The sequence below is a fragment of the Acinonyx jubatus genome, chromosome B1 (genome assembly GCF_027475565.1).
Source record: "Acinonyx jubatus isolate Ajub_Pintada_27869175 chromosome B1, VMU_Ajub_asm_v1.0, whole genome shotgun sequence".
Lineage (NCBI taxonomy): Eukaryota > Metazoa > Chordata > Mammalia > Carnivora > Felidae > Acinonyx > Acinonyx jubatus.
Genome location: NC_069382.1, coordinates 42,860,200 through 42,885,984, shown reverse-complemented (window position 1 = coordinate 42,885,984; position 25,785 = coordinate 42,860,200). Strand labels below are relative to the sequence as shown.

The following is a 25,785-nucleotide window of genomic DNA, read 5'->3' as shown; positions in this document are numbered from 1 at the left end:
ATGTGTAAACACACGCACAGCTGGTAAGTGCTAGGGTTGGCACTAACTCAGGACCGTCTGGTTTGTGCATGGTGCTTAAATCTCACAGTTTGGTTCTAGTGGATCTAATCCTCCCTGATTTAGGCCATTTCTGTCTGTTTGAAGAGTGCTGTTGGGAAGAAGATGGAGGGAGCAGGAACACCCACAGCATGAGGTCTAGTGAAGCACTTAGGCATTTTGTAGAACAGGAGTCGGAAGATGCAAAGGCAGGCCGGGGCAGGGTGCTGGATGCACAGTAACTGCATCTAAGCAATCACACTCTCAGGCAGGGCCCGGCAAGCAGGTTGCTATCTGAACTTGTTTCCATTCTCTCCAGAGTCCCTGTGTCTAGGGATTCTTCCCTCCTTTTCCTTATTTTAGTTTATTTTTTATTCTTTTAAGTTAATTAATTTATTTTGAGAGAGAGAGGGCAAGCGAGCAGGGGAGGGGCAGAGAGAGGGAGAGGGAGAATCCCAAGCAGGCTTTGCACTGTGCAGACCCTGAGGCGGGGTTTGAACCCACAAACCCATGAGATCATGACCTGAGCAGAAATCAAGAGTTGGACACTTAACTGACTGAGCCACCCAGGTGCCCCTCCTCCCTCCTTCTATGCAAGGATCTCCGTCACTTTCTGCAAGACAGAGAAGGTCCCAGCTGCAGCCTCCTACTGAGCCTTGCTTTGCACCTCATACCCTCAGTGTCCTGTATCTAAAATGAATCCTTTTTGTCGTCCATCAGAACTCCCTTTGACCAGTGCTTGACTTTCTTTTTTTTTTTTAATTTTTTTTTAACGTTTATTTATTTTTGAGACAGAGCATGAATAGGGGAGGAGCAGAGAGAGGGGGAGACACAGAATCTGAAACAGGCTCCAGGCTCTGAGCTGTCAGCACAGAGCCCGACGCGGGGCTCGAACTCACAAACCGTGAGATCATGACCTGAGCCGAAGTCGGACGCTTAACCGACAGAGCCACCCAGGCGCCGCGACCAGTGCTTGACTTTCAGCCAACCACTGGAAAGTGATTAATAAATGAATTGATACGCAGGTTCGGCTCTAATGGGAGACTTAGATCTCACCCTGGCAGTGAGAAGGGGAAGCATTTTGGAGGAGGGAGACCCCCAGGCACCCCCTAACCACATTCCATGGTGGCTATCTGCTCCAACCCTGGAAAGGCAGCCCCTTTCTGAGGGTCTGAGGTCCGCAGCGCAAGCTTCTCAGGTGTTCTTGATAGAGAAGCTGCTTATCTGAATTCTCACAAAACATCTTTAGCACCGGCTCAGCCGGGGCAGCTCTAGACAGCAGTGTGACATAGGTGATGCCGTTCCCCAGTGCCCAGGTCCCCCCTCTGTGTGTCCTTTTGTCTTTCCTGGAGGCCCCACTTCCACTTATATCCCTCACACGCAGACTCTTCTTCCTTCCTCACCTCCAGCAAGCTCCTCAGGCCCTTAACTCACTGGACAACATTGAAACACATATTCCTCAAGTGCGGGTGTGTGTGCAACAAGAATCAAATTGTTTTGCTGGAAACAAGATGACAATGGAATTTAGGAATTAGTAGTTTGGGGAGGGTTTTTAAGGATTTGGGGATATAAGAGTGTCTGGGTGGCTCAGTCAGTTAAGTGTCCGACTTAGACTCAGGGCATGATCTCACTGTTCGTGGGTTCGAGCCCCATGTCGGGCTCCGTGCTGACAGAGCCTGGAGCCTGCTTCGGATTCTGTGCCTCCCTCTGTGTCTGCCCCTCCCCTGCTCATGCTCTCGCTCTCTCTCTCTCTCTCTCTCAAAAATAAATAAACATTAAAAAAAAAAAGGATTTGGGGTATAGGTCCTTGTTAGGCCCCCCCACCCCCAAATCACACACTATAAACCAGTGCTCCTGTGGGGCCCATCAGGAGTTATGGAAGGTCCTAGTTAATGACTATGGGTGGGGTTAAGAGAAGGGAGGAAATCTGTCGTTTGTCCTGGGCCACCCAAGGTGTATGGGGATGGGGGAGGGTGGGTAGTTTGCACCTCCTACACTTGCAGGCCTGGAGGGCTAATGAAGATGTTCTCTTCCTTGGCCTCATCCTCCCTTTCCAAAAGGAGTTTTCAAAGAGACTAAAGCAGACAGGAGTAGTTGTAAAAGCAGACCTAATACAGAACAAAACGTCTCAAGGCAGCAGGGGAAGGCTTGGTATATGTTCCTTGTTCAACGTGGGGCCGTCCTGGACCCTTGGAAGTTTCTGTAGTTTGACTCTCTGGCTAATTATTACCATGTGTGTGGCTGCTGGCAGCCGCCCTGTACTGGGGCTGCCAGGGATGTTGCCAGGCTGGCCTGAGGGCTGCACCAGCTGCCTGGGCCCCTGGAGCTTTCTGGAGGGACAAGCAGACATGCCCACTGACCACGTCCTGGCCATCGGGTAAGTGGCTTGCCTGTCTCCCCTGCCTCCTCGCCGCACGCCGTTGGCTGCCCTGTTCTAGCACGCCTGTGACATGTGCACATGGTGAGTGAGCACAGCCTGCTCCTTTCCTCCGAGCGGCTCAGTAACCGGCATGCCCCGCACGTGCTTGCATAAATGCGGAGGTGCGTCATGGAAAAGAGGGGCCTGCTGATATCTGAATAAGCAAACGGCTGTCAGGACTCTAGGCATGTGTCAGCGTTAGCCTGCTAAGGGTTTAGTCTGCTTCTAGAATCCAGAGCATCAGGGCTGAAAGGGATCGTAAAGACCTCCTAGTCTACATCCTTCCTTTTGCGGATGAAGAGAAGGAAGCTTAGGGTAGTAGTGACTTGCCCAAGGCCACAGAGCTAAGACCAGTCTGTTAAGTGGATGGTTTTGGGAAGAGATTAAAGTTATGCGGTTGCCATATATTTCCATGTGCCCTTATAAATCCACTCTCCACTCTTCTCCCCTTTTCTCTGTGTGCAGGAGGCTGATGTGAATGGCTCCCTTCCAGTTAGGTGCAGGCAACAGAGGCCACTGGCAGGAAATCAGAGGAAGGGAAGAGAGTGATATGAGGTGCTTATTCCTCTGCCCGTTTGCTGTGGCATTGCTGGGGGCTGACTGTGTCCCCTGACCGAAGGCCACAGCTCCTGTCAGCCCTCTCTCTCCATCCAGCTCTGTCTCCCTCACCCTTTAGGCCTGGAGTGGTGCTGGAGTCTCCTTCATTGTTCAGCTATGTGAAACTACACTCTCTGGAGATCTCTCACACTCTACTCAGACCTTTGATTACAGTCCTTTTGGTTTTTTTTAAGCTTATTTATTTATTCTGAGAGAGAGAGAGCGTGCATGTGCACAAGATGGGGAGGGGCAGAGAGAGAGAGAGAGAGAGAGAGAGAAGGAGAATCCCAAGCAGGCCCAGCACTGTCAGTGCAGAGCCCGACGTGGGGCTTGAACTCACAAGCTGAGATCATGACCTGAACCGAAATCAAGAGTCGGAGACTTCATCGACTGAACCACCCAGGCGCTCCTACAGTCCCTTTATCAAACTCTCAAACTGGGCAGTGTCACCTGCCAGGATCCTGACTGATACATGTGGGTGGCTTTATTACAGAAAGAAAAATCTATATGAAAGGAAGGTGAAATTTAGGAAGAGGCTATGTAAGTTTCCTGTGGCTGCTCTAACAGATGGCCACACACTTGGTGGCTTGAAACAACAGAAATTTATTCTTTCACCGTTCTGGAGGCCAGAAGTCCAAAATCAGTATCACTGGGTAGAAATTGAGATATCAGAAGGGCCACGCTTCTTCAATAGCTTCTGGTGGCTGCCATTCTCCTTAGCTTGTGGCCACATCACTTCAGTATCTGCCTCCGTGGTCGTATTGCCTGTTCCTCTTCTGTGTGTGAAACCTTCTTCTGCTTCCCTTTTTAGAAGGACTCTTGTAATTGCATTTAGGGCCCACCCAGATAATCCAAGATAGTCTATCCATTTCAAAATCTTTCATTACATTTGCAAATAAAATAACATTTTTCTAAATAAGGTCACATTTACAGGTTCCAGGGAGTGGGACCTGATATCTTTGGGGTCATTATTCAGCTTACTACAGAGAGTGATAGAGGCACAGGTGAATTCCTTCAGAACAATTTTTTAAAGATTTTATTTTAGAGCAATTTAAGGTTACAAAAAACATTGAGGGGAAGGCAGAGAGATTTCCTGTATGCCTCCTGCCCCTACACATGCATAGCCTCCCCCATTATCAACAATATTCCCCAGAATGGTCCATTTTTACCAACCTACATTGACACATCATAATCATACGAAGTCCATAGTTTACCTTATGGTTCATTCTTGGTGTTGTACATTCTATGGGTTTGGACAAATGTATAATGATCTATACCCATCATTATAAACTCATACTGAGTGTTTTCACTGCCCTAAAATCCTCTGTACTATGCCTATTTGTCTTCTCCACATCCCCCTACACTGGCAACCACTGATCTTTTTACTGTCTCCAGAGTTTTGCCTTTTCCAGAATGTCCCATAGTTGGAATTATACAGTATGTAGCCTTATCATTGGCTCCTTTCACTGAATAATATGCATTTAAGGTTCTTCCGTGTCTTTTCATGGTTTCACAGCTCATTTATTTTTAGCCCTGAATAATATTCCATTATCTGGATTACCACAATTTATTTATTCATTCACCTACTGAATGACATCTTGGTTGCTTCCAGGCTTTGCCAATTATGAATAAAGATGCTATAAACATCTGTGTGCATTTTTTATGGACATAAGTTTTCAACTCCATAGCATTAATCCCAAGGAGTGAAATTGCTAGAGTGAATGGTAAAAGTATGTTTAGTTTTATGAGAAATTGCCAAACCGTCTTCCAAAGCAGTTGTCCTATTTTGCATTCCTTCTAGCAATGTATGAGAGTTCCTGTTCCTCCACATCTTCACCAGCATTTGGTGTTGTCAGTGTTCCAGATTTTGACCATTCTAATTGGTGTGCAGTGGTATCTCACTGTTTCAATTTGCATTTCTCTGATGATGTATGATGTGGAGTATCTTGTTTCTCTATTCTATCTTTTTAATTTAAATCCAAGTTAGTTAACCTATAGTAATGATGATTTCAGGAATAGAATTTAGTGATTCATCACTTACATATAACACCCAGTGCTCCTCCCAACAAGTGCCCTCCTTAATGCCCATCACCCATTTAGTCCATCCCACCATCCAACACCCCTCCAGCAGCCCTCAGTTTGTTCTCTGTATTTAAGAGTCTCTTATGGTTTGTTTTCCTCTCTGTTTTTATCTTATTTTTGCTTCCCTTCCCCTATGTTTGCCTTAAATGAACATGCTCATCATGTTTGTTTCTTAAATTCCACATATGAGTGAAATCATATCATATTTGTCTGTGGAGCATCTTTTCAAATGCTTATTTGCCATCTGCATAGCTTCTTTATTGAAATGCCTGTTATAGTCTTTGGCCCATTTTTTAATCAGCTTGTTTCTTTTTTTTTTTTTAAATGTTTATTATTTAGTTTTGAGACAGAGAGAGACAGAGCATGTGCAGGGGAGGGGCAGAGAGAGAGGGAGACACAGAATCTGAAGCAGGCTCCAGGCTCCGAGCTGTCACCACAGAGCCTGACATGGGGCTCGAACTCACAAACCGTGAGATCATGACCCGAGCTGATGTCAGACACTTAACCGACTGAGCCACCCAGGCGCTCCGCTTGTTTCTTTATTGTTCAGTTTTAAGAGTTTTTCGTAAACTTTAGGTAATGAACTTTATCAGATCTGTCCTTTGCATATATTTTCTCTCAGTCTGTGGCTTATCTTCTCATTCTCTTGACAGTGTTTTTCAAACAGAGCAGAAAATTTTTAATTTTAATGAGTCCAAGTTTTTAATAATTTCTTTCATTCATTGTGTCTTTGGTATTGTATCAAAAAGTCATCTCCACACTCAAAGCCATCCATATTTTCTCCTGTATTATTTTTGCGAAGTTTTATAGTTTTGCATTTTACATTTAGGTCTGTGATCCATTTTGAGTCAGTTTTATGAAGGACATTCCAGTTGTCCCTGCACCATTTGTTGGAAAGACTATCTTTACTCATTGTCTTGCCTTTGCTCCTTTGACTATATGTGTGTGGGCCTATTTCCATGCTCCCTGTTCTGTTCCATTGATTTATTTGTCTGTTCTTTCACCAATAGTGAAAGACAGTACACTGTCTTGAGTGCTGTAGCTTTATAGTAAGTCTTGAAGTTGAGTAGTGTCACTTCTACAACTTTGTTCCTCTCCCTCAAAATCCTGTTGGCTATTCTGGGTCTTTTGCCTCTCCATATAGATATTAGAATCAGTTTGTCGATATCCAAGTGGCTTCAATGGTGTCTCTGCTTATGCATCTCTGCTCTGGTAAGCAGTGACTTTCTGTACTCACTGTCTGTCTCTCCAATCTTGGGTGCAGTGGTTTGTCCTGTGTCCTTCCCTTTCTTATGGATCAAAGAAGAGTTGTTGATTTTTCAGTCTGTTCAGCTTTTTACTTGCTGTTAGGACAGAGTGGTAACTTCCAAGCCCTCATGCAGTACCAGAAAACTCCAGAACTATTTTAATGGCCCACATTTATTGACAACTCTGTTTGACGAAAGCATTGCTCAGTCATTGGGAGACACATATTGCAGAAGATGCCTTTCAGCCCCTAGACTCTTAATCCCTTATCTTTGGGTCTGGCTGATGGATATTACTGTGACATTCCCTTTCTGAGGCCAGTTGTTCAGTCACCAGGCAAACATTGTGGGAAACAAAATGGTGGCAGATGTGATGGCGACGCAAAAGTTGTGGAAAAGCATAGCCTAGGGACATTTTGTATGTGGAAATTATTTGACTCAAGGAGTTAAAACCTAGAGCACAAAAACTGAAAGCAATTACCTGGCTCCATCACCTTCTTTTACAGATGAGGAAAATGAGACCTGGAGAGGGGAATTTCCCTACCAACAGCTGGCGAATGACAGATCCAGGACTAAAATAGACTCAGTCTAAGGACTTCTCTACTATTCCACCCTCTCACATTCTTCTCACCCTTCTCACACCTTCTCACCAACTGCCCTCCTTCTGGACAATCTTTGAGTATTCTTTGTAGGATTTCTACCCTGAGTAGTTCCATTTGCTAGAAGTTGATAGGCAGCAGGAATGCACTAGATATTGAGTGTGTTACAACACAGAACAGGAAAACAATGCTGAGAATTGTGGCTTAGATCAGTGCTACTCAGAGTGCCGGTCCACAACAAGATGAAGGGCTGATATCAGAATATAAATCAACACACAGCTTCCTTCATTGAGAAGGTCTTGCTGTGAAAACAAGCCAGCTAACTAAACAGTGTACTTGAGTGATATGCTTGGTTTACAGTCTGCTACAAGCTCCTTCACTCATCACAGACCAGCATGATGATCACTGGCTAGAGGACAACAATAAAAGCATGGCTTCACTGCTGCTTCAGCAAACCTATCCCCCACATAGGTCATGTTGATAGACAAAGACATTGGAGAGGGTGATAGTTCCTCTGTCCAGAATGCACCTAGTCAGTAGAGTCCAGATCAAGGGCCATTCTTTATGAGGAATAATGACATTCCAGAAATCATCTAACAATGCCTGACTTGTAAAGCATAAATTTTGTGTGGCTAAAAGAGAAGTTGTTTTAAAAGTGCTTACCACAGTGCACAGCATATGATAAAGCACTAAATAAATAAATAAATAAATAAATAAATTTATTACTACTGTATCATCATCCAGTGCCAGTACCAGGTGCCTATGTCAAGTGAAAAACAAGTGAAGAATCTAGAGGTTTCCAACTTAAAGAAAACTTGGAGGGATGCAAATCCATATGTTTGAAGAATCATCATGTAGAAGAAAATAGACCAGTTGTATTAGTTGTATTACTTGTATTTGTTCATTCAACTGATAAATCTTTTTGAGTGCTCACTGTATTCCCAGACTTTTTTCTAGGTATTTGCTAAGGTTGCTGTGGGCAAAAATAATGAGGTCTTGGGCCTCATGGGTGAAGGTGGTTATGAGACAATATGTAAAATAAAAATAACTTCAGAAGAAAACCAAGTCAGAGCACCTCGGTGGCTCAGTCAGTTAAGCATCTGACTTCGGCTCGGGTCACAATCTCGTGATTCCTGAGCTCGAGCCCAGCGTTGGGCTCTGTGCTGACAGCTCAAGAGCCTGGAGACTGCTTTAGGCTCTGTGTCTCCTTCTGTCTCTGCCCTTCCCCACTCACACACACACACACTCTCTCCCTCTCAAAAATAAACGTTAAAAATTAAGAGAAAAGAAGAAAGAAGAAGAAGAAGAAGAAGAAGAAGAAGAAGAAGAAGAAGGAGGAGGAGGAAGAGGAGGAGGAGGAGAAGGAGAAAACCAGGAGGATCATCAAGTAGAAGAAGGAGGAGAAGGAGAAGGAGAAGGAGAAGGAGAAGGAGAAGGAGGAGGAGGAGGAGGAGGAGGAGGAGGAGGAGGAGAAGGAGAAGGAGAAGAAGAAAGAAGAAATAAGAAGAAGAAAGGAGGAGGAGGAGGAGGAGGAAGAGGAGGAGGAGGAGAAGAAGAAGAAGAAGAAGAAGAAGAAGAAGAAGAAGAAGAAGAAGAAGAAGAAGAAGAAAGAAGAAGGAGGAGGAGGAGGAGGAGGAGAGGAAGATGGAGAAAACCAGGAGGATCATGTCAGCTAAATATAAGAAAGTTAATTTTAACAATATAAGGGAGTGTTTGTAACCTTTTCATTTTACAACAGTTTTTAGATTTACAAAAACTTGTGAAGATAGTATAGAGTGTTCCAGTATAATTCACATCCAGAATCCCTTGTCATTAACATTTAACATTTGTGTGGAACCCATGTCACAATTAAGGAACCAGTATTGATACATAATTATTAACTAAGGTTCGTGTTTTATTTAGATTTCTTTAGTTCTTGCTCAATGTCCAATTTCTGTTCCAAGATCTCATCCAGGGTGCCACATTGCATTTAGTAGTTATAACTCCTCTGGTTACTTTTGGTTTGACAGTTTCTCAGACTTTCCTTGGTTTTGACAACCCAGAGAGCTTTGAGGACCAATGATCCAGTATTTTGTAGAATATCTCAATCGGAATTTGTCTTATGTTGTTCTCATGATTATACTGTGGTTATGGGTTCTTAGAAGGAAGACCACAGAAGTGAAGTACCATTTCCTTGCATCAAGACAGGGGTACATACTGTCAACATGACTTATCACTGTTGATGTTAACTTTGATCACATGGCTGAAGCAGTGTTTGTCAGATTTCTGCACTGTGCAGTTACTCTTTTTTTCCTCTTTCTGTTTTGTATTCTTCGGGAGGAAGTCACTATGCACAGTCCATGCTTAAGGAGTGGAGAGTTAAGCATTACTTTATTGAGACTGGAGTATCTACATAAGTTATTTGGAATTTTTCTTCATGGAATATTTGTCCTCTTACTTATTTATTTGTTAAATTTATATTGTAAATATATAAATATATTGTAAATATATTGTTATTTATATTGTAGAAACTTATACATAATTATTTCATACTTCAGGTTATAATCCAACACTAATTTCTTTTTTTTAATTTTTAAAATGTTTGTTTATTTTTGAGGGGGGGGGAGGGGCAGAGAGAGAAGGAGACACAGAATCCGAAGCAGGCTCCAGGCTCCAAGCTGTCAGCACAGAGCCCGATGCAGGGCTCCAACTCACAAACCAGGAGATCGTGACCTGAGCTGAAGTCGGACGCTTAACCAAGTGAGCCACCCAGGCGCCCCTTAACACTAATTTCTTAATTTCATTTCTCAACTTGTTCCAGCTTTGACCATTGGGAAGTCTTTCAGTTGGCTTCTGTGTCCCTTTTTTATAGCTCTATCAGCGAGGGTTTTGTGTCGTGTTTGTTTGTTTTTTGAGCACTTCTTTACTTTCTGGCACTAAAAGGTGTTCCAGGATCATCTTGTATATTTCTTGCCTCAGTCCTAGAATCAACCATTTCTCCAAGATGTAGCCCTGGTTCCTTTAATTAGAGAATGGAATTGAAAACCAAGATCTGGGTGCTGTGCATGCTTGTTATACAGAGGTGATGTTGCTTTTATGCCCTCTCAGCTCATAGAGCAGAAAGATATATGTGTGTATACTAACCTGTGTATGTAAACATATTTATTAATATTTCTTTTTTTATTAAATTTTTTTAATGTTTATTTATTTTTGAAGGAGAGAGAGACAGAGTGTGAGTGGGGGGGGGGGGGTGGGTAGAGAGAGAGGGAGACACACACAGAATCCGAAGCAGGCTCCAGGCTCTGCGCCATCAGCACAGAGCCCGATGTGGGGCTCGAACTCACAAACCGAGAGATGATGACCTGAGCCGAAGTCGGACGCTCAACCGACTGAGCCACCCAGGTGCCCCTGTTTATTAATATTCCTATATGTAATCTATATGGAACCAAACATGGATTCATACTGATGTTTCCAGTTCTAATCTATTACCACATGGCTCTTTGTAGACCTCCCTTTGCTTACCTGTAACTTCCTACTTCAACAGAAAAACCTGGCTCCCACCATCTGCCATCCATTTACTTCATTGTTCAATTGTGATATACATGTAGAGTGGTATTAGAATTGTTAACATGGGCTCCTGTGGGAAACAACTTTATCAGTCAGAATACAGTGCTTATGTATAGTTTATTTGGCTGTTAGTCTTACTCCACTCGTTTCCAAAGTTACTTAGGTCAGCCCCTTTTTCCCCTTAACCTCTTTAAGTAAAGATGTTTCATACATTTGTAATACATTTAGATTGTTCTAAAAATTCCATCTTGGGATCCCCTGACCTCCTGAGTGATTTTTCTTCAATGTATATACATTAGGGTTCACTTTTTGTGGTGTAAAATTCTGTGGGTTTTGACAAATGTGTAGTGTCATGTTTCCACCATTATGGGATCATAGAGAATAGCTTATGCCTGGGACACCTGGCTGGCTCAGTCTGTAGAGCATATGACTTTTTTTTTTAATGTTTATTTATTTTTGAGAAAGAGAGAGAGGAAGCACAAGTGGGGGAGGGGCAGAGAGAGAGGGGGAGACACAATCTGAAGCAGGGTCCAGGCTCCGAGCTGTCAGCACAGAGCCCGACGCAGGGCTCGAACTCATGAACCACAAGATCATGACCAGAGCCGAAGTCAGAGATTTAACCGACTGAGCCACCCAGGTGCCCCTAGAGCATATGACTCTTAATCTCAGGGTCATGAGTTCGAGTTCCATGTTGGGGGTAGAGTTAACAAAAAATTAAAAAAATAATAATAACTTATGCCCTAAAAAAAAAAAAATCCCCTGTGCTTTATTGAAGAGTAACACTTGGAAAGAAAAAAGAGAGAAAGCAAGATCGGTCAGGAAAGCCTTCAGACTGTCGTACAGTTTTGACTAAGTCTCTGCCAGGCCGCTGAGGGGTTCCAGAGCAAACGTTGTCCGCTAGAGGAGTGCCATGTTGGGCAGAAATGGTCAGGCCTTTATACTACCACCTTGCTCAGGCATTGGCTGGGGACTCCAGGGGAAAACTGATCTCAGCTCCAAAGCTGAGGCAGACCCTGAAGGCACTAACAGCTGGAGGTTATCAGCTAACCACATTCCTTGAAGCTGGGTTGCTAAGTCCTTTCTTGGAAAGGGATCGGAGTGCTACAATTCTGTGCCTACCAGAAATATCTTTGAAAATTCCAAACAGAAGCTGGTTGACCACTGGTCAGGATTCTCAAGCAGAGGATTCCTGAGTCAGGTGGAATTTGGAATCTGATGATCCTGTTGGCACCTTTCATCTGTTGGGCCCTAGGATTGTTCTTCAGCATGCTTTGATCCAGGCAAGCCAGGTTTTATGTTTTTCATGTTCATTCCATCTTGCTCACACCTCTGTTTCCCTTCTTGCACTGATCATCTTATGCCCTGCTCTGTCCTAGAGGTACAATCAGTCCCTTCCTCCCAGGAACTCTTCATGGAGGGGCTGAGGAGCCAAATGATGGAGTCTATAGCTTCCACTTGTGCTGCCCAATCCCAGATGCTGAAGAAAATGGTTATAGTATCAATAGCAATGTGGATCACTGAGTTGCATGGAGACAAAAAACTTGTGAGCACAGGCAAGAAAGTTGAAAACTTCAAAGCTAAGACCACCCAAACCAAATCCTGATCTGATTACCACCCATGCTTCCCTGGAACATGGTAAAAAGTAAACAACAGCCCTCCCCACTGATCAGTGCATATACTACATCTGGCTAGGTGCGATCTTTTTATTTTCTTCCATCCCAATTCCCATGGGCACCCCTGGATTATTCACCTGCATGTTCAGAATCATGCTGGGGCAGTTCTGGTCTTTGTAACAAGGTGGAACACTTTCAGACTTCTTGAGGAAAGAGTGGCCCTGATGTTTTGGTGTACGTGCACTCAATCTTCCTTTCATTTAACCTGCTTATGAGTAAAAGCCTGTTTTATTCTTGTAACTTGGCAGCTCTGTCTGGCTCACAAATATCCAAAGATAAATAATCAAGGTCCTGACATGACCTCTAAGGACAGTCTTAACTTCTAAGCCAAAGAACATTTTATATTTACTTTGTCTCTCTTTAGAGATTTCCTTTGAATGTTTGTTTCTGCTTTGCAGCATTTTTGGGCTCCATACATCCTGTTGGTTTGCTCAGCCAGAAAACAGTCACATTTTTTTTTAATATTCATGCTGCTATTCTTGTACAACAAACTATCATACTGATTTTTAATTCCAAGTTTAATGCTCACAAATTAAAGCACTTCCTTGAACCCAGGCACTCAGCACTCTTGCCAACCTTCTGTTTTTTTCTACCCACTTTTTCATGTCTTGGTACAATGACTAAAGCTGGAACCTGCTGGGTCAGAGAGGAGAAATACAGTATGGTCTCCCTACTCTCCAACCCTCAGGACCAGACAGTGGGGTTGGAGTCCATCTTTAAATACCCAAAGGTTGGGGCACCTGGTTGGTTCAGTCGGTAGAACATGAGACTGTTGATCTTGGGTTGTGAGTTTGAGCACTGTGTTGGGTGTAGAGATCGCTTAAAAATAAATACCCAGGGGTGCCTGGGTGGCTTAGTTGGTTAAGCATGCAGCTCTTGGTTTCGGCTCAGGTCATGATCTCACAGTTTCGTGGGTTCGAGCCCCGCATTGGGTTCTGTGCTGGCAGTGCGGAGCCTGCTTGGGATTCTCTCTCTCTCCCTCTCTCTCTGCCCCTCCCCTGCTTGTGTTGTCTCTAGCTCTCTCAAAATAAATAAATAAAAGTTAAAAAAAAAAAGTAAATAAATATCCACAGTTTGCTCCAGGTCACTACCCCAGAATTAGATAAGATCCAAAAAAGTACTAAGGGTTAATGTTCCAAGAAGACACTTGAGGTTACTGAGTCCAGGACATTTGAATTATAGGCCAGGCAGGTTCTGTCTCTGAAGACAATGCCAGGGCACAAAAAATATCCTGCTTCCCAAACAAAATCAATAGAAAGCACACTGAACCATTATGTAGGTATATGGTCCCTGAACCATTATGTAGGCATAGAATCGACAAGTAGGTTTTTTTTGTGGGGTTTTTTTTTGTGTGTGTGTTTTTTTTAAGTGCTTTCCTTGTTGTCCTGGAGAATACAGATTGAAATTGTGAAGTTGGCAGCTGTTTCCACAGGAGGAGGGCAGTGTCACAGATCTGAAGCACAAGCTTTCTTCTGGGAACTGCCCACTTATTATAGATGACAGTTGTATCACCTTGAAGCAGGGAAACAAAGACTCTGTGTGTGTGTGTGTGTGTGTGTGCCAGAATTCAGCTTTGCTAGCACAAAGTGTAAGAGAACAGTCAAACACACAGTGGTGGAATTGTGGAAGAATTTCTGAGAATGAGCCTTAGGCAAAAGGCATTTGGCTGGAAACGAACTGAAAACCTACCTTGTAAGGAAGCATGTGACTTTCACCTGACTTAATTTTCTTCAGTGCTAATGGCTCCAGCCCGGGCAAAGGTCCTGGTCTGGGTTGCTGGCATGTTCACTCTTCAGAGTAAGCTGAGAATAAATTCAAAGACAAATCACCAAAGGTAATTTCTTTCCTTGACACTGAGTATAAGGATGGTTTTTAAGGTAACATTTTTATATTTTCTAATCAAAGTAACAGATATGTAATCTTCATATTTGGATTAAGTATGCATGAAGGAAATGAGAAGGGAGGAAAAAAACAAAGGCCTGGATGGGGTGGGGAACTCTGAGTCCTGGCTGCATCTCTGGCACGGTCTCTGTGACCTTGGGAAAATCTCAAGTGGGTCAGGGCCTTGGCTCACATGTATTAATATAAGAAGGAAAAGCTAGATGACGCCCAGGGTCCTTTCCAGCTCTGTTCCAGGAATCAGTCTCTTGGTTTTGACTTTTTTGTTATGTTTAGGCAGTGCCATAACAATGATGTGGGGTGGAATTAGGGTCAATGTGGTCATTGGAGGCTGGTGGCAGGCCTCGGGCAGCTGTCACCTTGTGCAACATTTTTGTGAAGATGAATTCAAATTGAGATAGACATCAAGGTAGGTGTTTGTATGTATTTGGTGAATGAATGAATGAATGAATGCATGAATGAGTGAATCACTCAGGGCAAGACTGAGGGAGAAGAGAATGGAAACCTTCAGTTGGAGGAAGTTTATTTGGGATAGGGCATAGATTCACATGGGGGGCAATGATGGCTGGGGGTAGGTTTTATGGATACATTCAGCAGGAGCTGAACTTCAGGCCTGAGAAGTATTAGGGTTAGGGGCTAATTTATACACAGTCTTTTTTTTTTTTTTTTTTTAGAGAGAGAGAGAGTGAGAACAGGGGAGAGGGGCAGAAGGAGAGAGAGAGAAAGAGAGAGAGAGAGAGAGAAAGAGAGAGAATCTTAAGTAGGTTCCATGCTGAGCATGGATCCCACGATTCTGGGATTATGACCTGAGCCGAAATCAAGAGTTGGACACTCAACTGACTGAGCCACCCAGGCACCTCTGTCCACACTCTTTATCTAAAGAATAGGTGAAATAGGGGTGCCTGGGTGGCTTAGTTGGTTGGGTGTCCGACTTTGGCCCAGGTCATGATCTCACAGTCCGTGAGTTTGAGCCCCACATCTGGCTCTGTGCTGACAGCTCAGAGCCTGGAGCCTGCTTCAGATTCTGTGTCTCCCTCTCTCTCTGCCCCTCCCCTGCTCACACTCTGTCTCTCTGTCTCTAAAAAATAAATAAACATTAAAAAAAGTTAAAGAGTAGGTGGAATAATTGCTGACAGGGCCACTAAGTAATACAGTTCTTCCAGTTTGAGTACAAGATAATAGGACTGTTTTTCTCTTCAATTTAAGGACCAGAATATTAATTAGGATTTCCTTTGGCTGAGGTTTACAGAAATCCAAAATAATAGTAGCTAAGCAATATGTAAGTTTTTTTTCTCACATAAAAAAAAAAAATCTGTACAGCAGGCTTAGAGGCTCCATGATGTGATGAATCCAGGCTCCTTCAACCTCAAGATGAAGTGTGGCCGCATGAATTCAGCTAGCCCCTCAATATCCCAGCCAGCAAGGTAAAGAGTCTATTTGGGCTGCTATCACAAAATACCACAGACACTGTAGCTTATACATTTATTTCTCATAGTTTTGGAGGCTGGAAGTCCAAGATCAGGACGCTGGCATAGTTGCACTCTGGTGAGGGCTCTCTTCCTGGTTCATAGCCGGTGCTTTATGGCTATTGTCCTCAAAGTGTGGAAGGGGCAAGGGATCTCTCTGGAGTCAACGTCATTGTAAGGGCACCGATGTCGTTCATGAGGGCTCCACCCTCATGATTTAAGTAGCACCCAAAGCTTCCATCTCCTAATACCGTCACTCTTGGGGACTATTTGACACATGAATTTGAGGGGGACACAAGCATTCAGACCGTAGTACCTCCACACTCCCCATTAATGATGCTTCATGGAAGCGGAACTTGACACTTCTATTTTTATCCCATTGACCAAAACTTTGTTACATGGCCATATCTACATGTAATAGAGACGTGTAATAGGGAAATGTAGCTTTCATTCATAATAGCCAAAAACCAGGTGGTTTTCTCTTTGTTTGTTTTATTAAAAGAGAAGAACAGATATTAGGAAATATTAGCCTCTGTCACCTTAAGATATTACAGACGTACTGCAATTATGCAATGATGCTTCCATTGCTCAACTCCTTTGGTCCTATCCCTTAAAATTGTCTTCAGGGCACATAGCAAATTATCTTCAGTATTCTTTTTTTTTTTTAATGTTTTATTTATTTTTGAGAGAGAGAGAGAGAGAGAGAGAGCATGCATGTGCTCGCACAGTGGGGGAGGGGCAGAGAGAGGGGAACAGAGGATCCGAAGCGAACTCTACACTGCTGACAGCAGTGAGCCCGTTGTGGGACTCGAACCCATGAACTGTGAGATCATGACTTGAGCCGAAGTTGGACAGTCAGCTGACTGAGCCACCCAGGCGCCCCTATTTTCAGTATTCTAAATGAATCTTCATCCTGTGGAGGTAGATTTGACTTTTGAAACTGGGGTCACTCAGGACAACTGTGATGAGTAAAGTGGGTGATAAAGCTGAGTATTACCATTTCATAAGAACAATATATGGGTTCTTATCTCTGGATATTATGGACTATTCTGGGTATAAAGATCATTCTTGCAGAAAATAACTCTACAACCTGGACATGATATATAAAGTGACTACCTGGAGGTACTGAAGAGAAAACAGAAATAAATAGGTTGTGGTGTTGCATGTCAGCTTGAAGGAGAGGAGATGAGGAGTCACGGGAGAAAGTCCTCTGCCACCATGGCTTTTAGCCTGGGGCTCAGTGTAGTTCACATAGTGGCTTGTGTAATAGAGGGGCATACATGAAAAACTCTACAGTCTTGCTGTTTTAGGGAGTAAGAAAAGTCAAGTCCGAAAATCATGAATGCTGAAAAGGTGGGGGAACCCAGAAAGGAAACTGTCAGAAAGAGGATCCCCAAATTAAATTTCTGATTAACCCCTGAACCAGACATGCACAGAACACACTCAAAGCAGCTCAGCTAGACAAAAAGATCTACACCCGGATTGGAGCTGTTACCTGAGAAACAGTTTGCAGTGTAAGCCCAGCGAGAAAATCATTTGCTGAAACAAAGGAAAAACAACTCTCATCAGAGAAAAAGAATGGAATCTGAAATCCCTGCAACTTAGCATTTATGATGTCCAAGATGCAGTCCAGAGTTACCTGACAGATGAAGAGCCAGGAACACAAAACACCTCTTAGAAGTCAATCACATCTAACCTGGAGATGAATAAGATGTTGGAATTTCGAAGGCAAGGATGTAAGTGTTTTGTAGTTTTAAAAGACTTTATCGCCATCTTCCATGAAGCAAAGAAAATTAAGGAAAAATGCTTGTTTTCAGTGAATCAAAATCTCAGGAGATAAACGGAAAGTTTCAGCAGAGAAATTGAAGCAATAAAAAAGAACCAAATGGAAATCCCTTTTTACGTGTTGCTCTCTTTCTGCTTTCGAGGTTTATAACATTTTGACCAGGATGTGATTAGAGTAGACTTTTATGTTACTTTTACCTTATGTTTATTTTACTTGGTGTTTTTCCAGCATCTCGTGTCTGCAAATTTCTGACTTTTATTACCGTTGGGAGGAGTTTGGTGATCATTTCTTCAAATATTTCCTCCACTCCATTCTCTTCTCTCCTTCTGGGAATCCATGTATGTTTACTGTTTATATCATCTAACAAGTCCCTAAGATTTTATTCATTTTATTTTTGGTCTTTGCCTGTTACTCATCTTGAGTAATTTTGGTTGGTCCATCTTAAAGTTTACTTATTCTTTCATTTAACGTATCTATTTGGATGTTGAATCCATCTGCTCAATTTTTTTTCAGAAATTGCACTTTTCATCTCTAGAATGTACATGAAGAAGTAACTGTTAACTTTATTTTTTTAAGAGTTTTTAAATAAGTTTATTTATTTATTTTTGAGAGAGAGACAGACAGAGACAGAGGGCAAGTGGGGAGGTAAGGGCAGGCAGAGAGAGAGGAAGACACAAAATCCAAAGCAGGCTCCAGGCTCCAGGCTCTAAGCTGTCAGCACAGAACCCGACGAGGAGCTCAAACCCATGAACTGCGAGATCATGACCTGAGCTGAAGTCAGATGCTTAACCAACTGAGCCACCCAGGTGTCCCAGGACATTGTTAATTTTAAATGGGCTATGAAAAGTTAAGGATGGATTTTGTAATTTATAGGTCAGCCACTAAAATAAGAATGCGAACACTAGCTAAAAAGCCATCAATAAAACTAAAATGGAATAATTTATAAAATATTAAAGAAATAAAAAAGGCAGGAAATGGGAAATGGATAAGCAAATGTCAAAAGAGAAAAATAGAAAGCAAAAGTATAAAATGATAGGCCTCACCCAATCATATCCATAATTACATTAAATGTTGATAACCTAAACACTCCACTCAGAAAATTAAAATTGACGATTGTTTTTCAATGAATTAAAAAGCCAAATGCAGCATCTCACTGAAAAGGTTGTATCGATGGCGAATACACATATGAAAGATATGCTACGTCGTATGTCATTAGGAGACTACAAATTAAAACAAGGAGGTACCATTGATTGCACACCTTTTAGAATGGCAAAAATTCCCACCACTGGTGACACCAGATGCTGGTGAGGATGTGGAGCCACAGGAACTCTCACTCATCGCTGGTGGGAGGGCAAAGTAGTACAGCCACTTTGGAAGATACCTTGGTGGGTTCTTACAAAACTAAACATACTCTCACCATATAAGCCAGTGATTACATTCCTTGACATTTACCCAAATCAGCTGAAAACTTAGGTACAAAAATCTTCACATGATGTTGATAGCAGCTTTATTCTTAATTGCCAAAAATTCCCAAAATAACCAAAATGTCCTTTAATAGGTGAATGGAGATATCCAGAGAAGGAATATTATTCAGGGCTGAAAGGAAATGAGTTATCAAGCCACAAAAAGACACACAGGAAGCTTAAATGCATTTTACTAAGTGATACAAGCCAGGCTGAAAAGGCTACATACAGTATGATTCCATTATGACATTCTGGAAAAGGCAAAACTATAAAAACAGTAAAAATATCTAGTGGCCAGGGAATGGGGTGGGGGGAAGGATGAATATGCAGAGCATAGCAGGTTTTTAGAGGAGTGAGGCTATTCTGTATGATACTAGAATAGTGGATTTTTGTTACTATATGTTTGTTAAAACTCATAGAATGTACCGAATCCCAATATAAACTGTGGACTTTGGGGGACAATGATGTCAGTGTTGGTTGTAACATGTGTACCACTCTGGTATGGGATGTTGGTATTGGGGGGGGGTGTGTGTCTGGGGGCAGGAGGTACATGGGAACTCTCTATACTTTCTGCTCAATTTAACTGTGGACCTAAAACTGCTCTAAAAAATAAAGTGTATTAAAAAGAATAGACATACTTTAAATACAAAGACAGATAGATCAAAAATGGATAGAAGATGATATGTCACGTAAACAGTAAGCAGGAGAAGGCTGGAGTGGCTATATTAGTATCAAACAAAATAGATTTCTAAGCAAAATGTATGGCCAGAGATAAAGAGCTCTTCAGAGCAATAAAAGTTTTAGTTAGTCAAGGTGGCATAAAAATCACTCGGGTGCCTGGGTGACTCAGTCGGTTAAGTGTCTGACTCTTAATTTTGCCTCAGGTCATCGTCTCAAGAGTCGTGAGATGGAGCCCATGTTGCGCTCCACGCTTGGGATGGATCCTGCTTAAGATTCTCTCTCTCCCTCTCTCTCTCTGTCTCTCCCCAGTGTGTGTGTGCACTCGGCTCTCTCCCTCTCTCTCTCAAAAAAAAAAAAAAAAAAAGAAAAGAAAAGAAAAATTGCAAATTTGCCTGTGTTCAATAACAGCTTCAAAATATATGAAGCAAAAGTTGACAGAATTAAAAGAAGAAATATGTAATCATAACTGGAGATTATATTGTTTCTCAGAAATTGATAAACAAAGAAAAATCATCAAAGAAGAAACTGTTAACAACACTATCAATCACCTTGACCTAATTGATATTTATAGAACACTTCAGCCAACAACAGCAAAATGCACATTCTTTTCAAGTACATGTGATATGTTTACCAGGATAGATCATATTCTGGGCCATAAACAAGTTTCAGTAAATTTTAAAAGTTTGTTCTCTGACAACAATTAAATTAAATTAGAAACTAAGATAACTAGGAAAATAATAAATATTTGGAAACTAAACCATACTATAAATACTATATACTATAAATATTAATACTATATTATATACTATAATACTATATTATATACTATATTAATACTATGTTAATATTAATACTATAAATACTCATACTATAAATATTCAATGGGTTGAAGAAGAAATTATAAGAGGTTAGAAAATATTTGGTACTGAATGATAATGAAAATACAACATATCAAACTTTGTGGGATGTGCTAAGTAGCACCTAGAGGGAAAGAAATTATAGCTTTGAATGCCTCTAAGATAAAAGAAGAAAGCTCTTAAATCAATTTCCCACCTTTCCGTCTATGTTTCCACCTTTTTGCAACTAGAAAAAGAAGGGGTGCCTGGGTGGCTCAGTCAGTTAAGCATCTGACTTTGGCTCAGGACATGATATTGCAGTTCATGAGTTGGAGCCTTGCATTGGGCTCTGTGCTGACAGCTCAGAGCCTGGAGCCTGCTTCAGATTCTGTGTCTCCCTCTCTCTGCCTCTCCCCCTCTCACACTCTGTCTCTCTCTCTCCCTCTAAATAAAGAAACATTAAAAAAATTTTTTTAATTAAAAATACTAGAAAAAGAAGCAAATTAAACCTAAAGCAATCAGAAGGAAGGAAATAATAAAGATAAAACAAAAATAAATGAAATAGAGAACAGGAAAAAAAGGGAAAATTAATAAAACCAAAAGCTAGTCACTGGAAAAATTGATAAAATTGGTAAATCTCAATCCTGACTGACCAAGAAAAAAAAAAGAAATTGCTTTATCAGTAATGAAAGAGAGGACTCCATTACAGATCCTTCAGACATTAAAAGAAGAACACTCCATTATTATTAGTATGAGTATCTTTATGCCATTAAATGTGACCATTTAGGTGAGATGGACACATTCTGGGAAAGACATAAATTACAAAGCTGAGCCAAGAAGAAACAGAATATTTGAAGAGCCCTATGACAATTAAAGAAAGGAAATTTGGAATTTAAAAACATTCTGACAAACCTTCTGCCTCAGATGGCTCCCCACTGGTGAATTCTATCAAACATTTAAAGAAGAGGGGCACCTGCATGGCACAGTCGGTTAAGTGTCCAACTTCAGCTCAGGTCATGATTTCGTGGTTCATGAGTTCAATCCCCACATCAGGCTCTGTGCTGACAGCTTAGAGCCTGGAGCCTGCTTCAGATTCTGTATCTCCCTCTCTCTCTTCCCCTTCCCCACTCATGCTCTGTCTCTGTTTCTGTCTCTCTCTCTCTCTCTCAAAAATAAATAAACATTAAAAAAATTTTTTTTAATCTTAAAAAAAGTAGTAATAATGAATTTAGCTAGATAGCAGGATACAATATACAATAATCAGTTTTATTTCTCCATCTAAAATAGCATAAAACTTTTCGGAATAAATTTAGCAAAAGATGTGCAGGACCTATAGACTGAAAACTACAAAACATTCTGGGAAATTCAAGAAGGGCTACATAAATAGAGCTACACCATGTTCATAGATTAGAAGTCTCAATGTTGTTAAACTACCGATCTTCCTTAAATTAGTCAATAGATTCAGTGTAATCCTTGTGGAAATCCAGACAAGGTTGTTTAAAAAGTTTACAAGTTTATTTTAAATTTTATATGGGAAGGGGAGCCTGGGTGGCTCAGTTAGTTGAGAGTCTGATTCTTGATTATGGCTCAGGTCATGATCCCAGGGTCAGCACGATCCATGCTGAGTATGGAGTCTGCTTGGGATTCTCTCTCTCTCCATCTCTTTCTCAGCTCCACCCCCTCAAATAAAAAAAAAAAAAAAAGAAGAAGAAAAAGAAAAAGAAAAAAATTTTTATATGGAAAACAAAGAACTTAGAATAGCTAAAACTATTTTGATAAAGGAGAACAGTGATGGAGCACTTACATTACCTGATTTCAAGAACAATATGTGGCTCTTACTAACAAACAATATGTAGTAAACCTAACTTTATCCTTTGGCTTATAAATTAACATTTCAATAACTTCCAAAAATGGAAAGGTAGGGCAGCTCTGAGATAAGCATGTAACTTCCAAAGAGGGCTACTGTGAAGGGTAATACTCATTTGGCATGATTGCTGGGGAGACAAATCCATGTTGAACATAAGCTTTGTGATCAAGACAGAACTGGGTTTAAATACTGGTTATGGTACTTACTTCTCAAAGCCTCAGTTTCTTCATCTTAAAATGGGGTACACAGGGGCACCTGGGTAGCTCAATCCATTGAGTGTCTGACTCTTGATTTTGGCTCAGGTCATGAACTCACTGTTCAGGAGATCAAGACCCGCATCAGGCTCTGTGCTGACAGTGCGGATGGAGCCTGCTTGGGATTCTTTCTCTCTCCCTCTCCCCCTCCGCTGCTCTCATGCTCTGTTTCTCTCTCTCAAAATAAATAAATAAACTTTAAAAAATAAAATAAAATAAAATAAAATAAAATAAAATAAAATGGGGTGCACAGCATAAAAATTAAGGAAATACAGCATAGAGGCTAAGCTCTATGTTATAACTCTGGAGTTAACCTACCTGGGTTCTATTCCTAGCTCTGCCATTTTGTAGCTGTGTTGCAAGTTAAAGTGTCCATGCATCACTTTACTCATTTGTAAATTGAGGCTACTAAAAGTGCCTATAAATGTTGTAATGTAAGGAACATTAAATGAATTAGTAAACCTAAAGCACTTAGAACAGTCTAGTACATAAAAAGTACTTAAAAAACTATTACCTACTATTGTTATCATTTCTCTGTGTTACAAGGACTAAATGTGCTTACTTTCATCAACCACCAAGCAATGTCCCAGGTATCCAATAAATGTTAGCTCGCATCCTTCTGAGCATAAGCAGCATTCTGGCGGTAGGGTTTGACACTGAAGAGTGTATTTTGCAATCTAGGTGGCAATCATAAATTTCAGTTTCTTAAATTTTCTTTCTTTACTTGTTTTCCAATGTTTAAAAAATGCCTACTGACAGAATTATAATGCAAAATGGAAACTATAGCACTGGATATCAAATATTACCCCTCCAAGACTCCATCACAGGCTGCATATCTCCTTTGATCCCAGCTGGCCATCATGTTCAGCAGTCTGCTGACCCAGGGACTACAAAATGCAGGCTGCCTCCCTCCTCTCCTCATCCCTTTCTTCTTCTTTGGTCACTTTAGGCAGAAACTACAGACACCATAAAACAGTCAGAAGGTTCTATTCTGGAAGACCTTTATTCCCTATCAAATGCAACAGCAAGTGGTGTCCAGCTGTTATCTTCCTGCCCTCCTCTTGAAGAACAACTCCTCAGCTGTATGAATAGTTGGGAGCCCCAGAACTGGCATTACTTGCTCAGTCAATAGGTCAGATGACAGCAAGGTTGTCCACCACTTATGAGTGGCTTTTGAGCTCACAACTTCAGAACCACACTGAGGGAGAGGAGGTGGTTGCACTTCTTTACTAATTTTCCTCGGAGAAGAACTCTTGATTGCATGGTAACAATTCTATGTCTTCATTAGGGATGCTGAGCTTTTGATGTTTATTTATATTTGAGAGAGAGAGGAAGACACAGAATCTGAAGCACCCTCCAGGCTCTGAGCTGTCAGCACAGAGCCCCACGCAGGGCTGGAACCCACGGACTGTGAGATTGTGACCTGAGCAGAAGTCAGACACTTAACTGACTGAGCCACCCAGGCGCTCAGGGATGCTGAGCTTTTAAATTTTGTGTTCTAATTGAAAGATAAAAAGCAAGAAGGATTTTAAACAAAGAGACGTGAAGCAGAGGATCTTTACATATCCTATAGCCTATTCCTTTGTTGGAGATCTGCAGCCAGTCTCTGAGATGAGGAAATAGACCTTGGCTTTGCTTCTGTGAGAAGAGCCAATCATTAAATGTTGCAGGGAAGAGGAATGTTTGGATCTCTCAGGTCTATCCTGGGCATTTCCCCTGAAAAGCCTTCATAAGTTTATTTTCCAAAGATAAGACTTCGCCTTCACTGTCTTCACTCCCCTGGGTCTAGAGCCCCAGCTGCCCATGTCTCTGTATTGGCCATGTCTCTGGGCCCCGCCAGTAGACACAAACTTTCACATTATTTTGCAGACACTGTTTCTCCTCATTGTCTCGGTTTCTCTGCATCACAATAGGGTGTGGATGTCACATATTTCCTTTTCTTTTAAACCATTTTAGTGATGCTACCCTGTGCCTTTCTCCACTGATAATAATAAAACTTTTCCCAACAGCCCATCTTGTCTACCCAGTAGAAAGAAAGCTTTCCCCTCCTTCCCTGCCCCGCCTGTTGCTTCCCCCCCGCCCCCCTCCCATTTTTCCCTTAGAATGATCCACTGGGAATAAAGACCTTTCTTACCAGGAGAGGCTGAGTGTTCCTCTGAAAGGGACCACAGCTCTGACAGGGTTATGTTTGTGTTATCAGTGGCACTTCAATCTCAGTGCCAAGGTATTACAGACAGGATGTGTGAAGAATGTGAGCTTTTTTTTTTTAATCATCTGCCAAAAGTCAACTTTTCTACAGCTATTTGAAATCCTCCTCCCCTCCCCGTCTCAATTCCTAGTCTCACTACACTTTTACTAATTACTGTTTATTTTCCCACCCCCAAAGACTCTGTTTGTATATGCCTACAGTGTGGCAGCATCCTGAACTCTAGGAACTCTCTGGCTATAGTAGAGTGTAGATAATGTATAAACAGGAAATAAAAATTAGACATAAAAAAGAGAGAGAGATCTATTGTAAATATTAAGTCTCTAGTATGAGTTTTCTAACCCTTTCTAGAAACATTAAAATGTAGGCACATACATCTTCATTGCCTAAAGCTTCGAGTCAAGAATTAAGTTGATATTGAACACCATTCTGTGTGCGTTGCCACTGGCTCGCTCACTCACTCATTCATTCATTCAGCAAATACTTATCGTATATATGCCAGGATAGAGGCACTGTGCCAGGCACTAAGCTTGCATACAGAGATAAGAAAGGGTTCTTGTCATTACAGAACTCATATTCTAGTGGAAAGACAAATAATTATAAAATAAGATTGGTAAGTGGTATGTTAGAGGAATTAACACATGGTGTGGGAACACTGGGGAGGAAAACGATCAAATGAGTATAGGATGAATGCATTTATCGACAATTATTAATGTCTACTATGCACCAGGCGGTGCTGGGGCAACAGTGAAAAAACAAATTCTCTGTCTTCGCAGAGTTTACATTCTAGTGAAAGAGACCGGCAATAACAAAAACCAAAAAACAAAACAACAAAAAAAGATGTACTATCAGGATGCAGGATAGAGTTATAGAAGGAAGGTATGAGTTGGTCTGGCAGGATAAATAGGTGTTAGCACAAAAGGGCATTCCTTGGGGCGCCTGGGTGGCTCAGTCGGTTAAGTGTCCGACTTCAGCTCAGGTCACGATCTCGCGGTCTGTGAGTTTGAGCCCCGCGTCGGGCTCTGGGCTGATGGCTCAGAGCCTGGAGCCTGCTTCCGAGTCTGTGTCTCCCTCTCTCTCTGCCCCTCCCCCGTTCATGCTCTGTCTCTCTCTGTCTCAAAAATAAAGAAA

The 25,785-nt window shown here is 41.8% G+C and overlaps 1 protein-coding gene across 8 annotated transcripts in view; it reads left to right on the top strand.

Annotated features, from left to right (window-relative positions):
- The window catches only part of TACC1 (transforming acidic coiled-coil containing protein 1), a 120,412-nt gene that overhangs the window by 3,977 nt on the left and 90,650 nt on the right, over positions 1-25,785 (top strand). The window lies entirely within an intron of this gene.